Consider the following 1,521-nt stretch of genomic DNA (forward strand, 5'->3'; position numbering starts at 1 on the left):
ATGCATAGCAGACGCTCCACATTTGAACCTTTCATGACTTTCGGTCTGGTATTGACTAACATCAAAAACGAAAGCCGAAATGCGTAAGGCCTTCTTTAAATGTTCCTTCACAAAGCAAACCCGAACAATATTATTCTCATTCGACTAAAATCGTCGAGCAATGTGGTGCAGTAGTTACAACAATCGACCTTCATTTGTCAGGACGACGTTTACAATCCTTGCTCCACCATCATTTTCTATAGAAAGTTTAAAAGTGCATACTGTATCAATTACGAACAAATCTCCTTGTGTTTTCTTTTGAAATTGTGTGTATTTCTAATGTCAGCAATCATAAAGAGTTTCTCAGTAGCGAAAAAAGTTAAAGTAAATTCGAACATGAGATTGTGTTAATAACGTTTCTAGTAAGTCTTAAAGCACTCGAAGAAAACTGAACGATATATAAATTTTCAATAGCCTGATATAAAATAAGTTTGCTATAGACTCTTCCTACCGTGAGTCCTTTATTCATCCTTAATTAGAGGAATATAATCATGAAAAACTTTGACTGGTACATTTACAGTTGATGTTGTTGAAGAATATAGACCCACATCTTCTCTCAAGTTAGCTCTCGGTTCTTTTGATCTTTAATTAGTTCTGTAAATCACTAAAGATGAAGCGATTTCTTTGTAAACTTCAGAAGAAAAACGGAAAAAATTATGATTCATCCTTGCTTTCGAAAATCGTAGTGGAACGGGTGTGTATTCGTATTGCTTAATGAGTGTAAATTTTGAAATATTATTCGTTGAGGCAAAGTCAAAGCCAGTCTTTTCAGCTATTCAGTAAGGACGACCGGACTCACACCATGATCCCAGTTTTAATACTGAGTTTCTGCTTTTCTCGTATAATTACATCCCCTTTAGATAAGCCGTTGCTTGATAGCATATGACATAATGGCGATACTCTACTCCGAGTTGGAGAATACTTCTCTGGATCTTAATGATGCACCATGTCTTGAGAAAAATTTGGGCATAATAAAAGGCTAAGCCCTTAGGTGGTACGGATAGTAACTGACTAGCTCAACTGGCACGACGTCGCATTGAAGTACGGACAAATCAGAGTCAGAAACGTACTGCTCAATTAGCGCACTAGATGTGAAAACAGAGACAATGCTTACGCCCTCTCTTTACGTGGCAATGTCGAAAACAACTGCTTTGACTTTTACTTAACTGCCAGTGTAAGGGATGTCATCAGGTGTGATGGATCCCAGGAGTTTGAACACGAGCCAGAGCTGTTATGGAGATAAGATTCACTGAACTCACAAGCGACTACATAGCTGCGCTTTCAGCGCTTTCGTACCACTAGATGTAATATTAAAAATTTGCATTATTCATTGTGAGTAACCACATTACAGCAAAATTGCTTTGGTGTCGATGACAATAGTAGAACTGATTATCATGTGTTTTTAAACAGTGAATACTTTGATTAAAATGTTTTCAAAACTAACTCTAGCTACTAGAAGCAGCTATATTTCGATGTTTCCTT

The sequence above is a fragment of the Schistocerca cancellata genome, chromosome 6, assembly GCF_023864275.1.
Source record: "Schistocerca cancellata isolate TAMUIC-IGC-003103 chromosome 6, iqSchCanc2.1, whole genome shotgun sequence".
Taxonomy (NCBI): domain Eukaryota; kingdom Metazoa; phylum Arthropoda; class Insecta; order Orthoptera; family Acrididae; genus Schistocerca; species Schistocerca cancellata.